This window comes from Chrysochloris asiatica, unplaced genomic scaffold (genome assembly GCF_000296735.1).
Source record: "Chrysochloris asiatica unplaced genomic scaffold, ChrAsi1.0 scaffold00158, whole genome shotgun sequence".
Lineage (NCBI taxonomy): Eukaryota > Metazoa > Chordata > Mammalia > Afrosoricida > Chrysochloridae > Chrysochloris > Chrysochloris asiatica.
The window spans coordinates 7,959,740-7,960,349 of record NW_006408676.1 but is presented as its reverse complement, the minus strand read 5'-3'; positions in this window follow the sequence as shown (position 1 = coordinate 7,960,349).

Sequence of the window (610 nt, the reverse complement as noted above, 5' to 3'; positions counted from 1 at the left end):
AGATATATGCATACCAATGTTCATAGCAGCACTATTTACAATAGCAAAAAAAATGGAGGCAGCCAAAGAGTCCATCAACTGAAGAATGGATAAACAAACTGTGGTACATACACACAATGAAATATTATGCTACCTTGAAGAATAACAAAGAAGCTGCAAGCCACCGCAGAACATGGATGAACCTTGAGGACATTATGTTGGGTGAAATTAGTCAGTCATAAAAGGAGAAATACTGCATAGGACTACTACTGTAAAAGACTAAGGAAAAGAACCCATACTAAAGGTGGAGGTTGGGGGGATTCTTTGTTTGTTACTGAGATGTGAGGGTTGGGGTGAGGGGAGGGAGGGGAAGGTGGAGTACAGGGTAGGGAATAGACACAGGATAGTTTGGGTGCTAAGGAGGGCGACAATACACAAGAAGGAGGAGAGAAATGGAAGAACAAAGTGGACTGGAAAAACAATTAGGCAGGTTTGCATGGGCTAAGTGGGACAGAGGTAAATAGTGATGTATGGTCAACCTTGGAACAACAGGACTCTGGGATACAGGGATTGAGACATGGTTGGAATGGCAAAAAGGGGAGAAATAATGTTAAGATGCTTGGCTATCTTT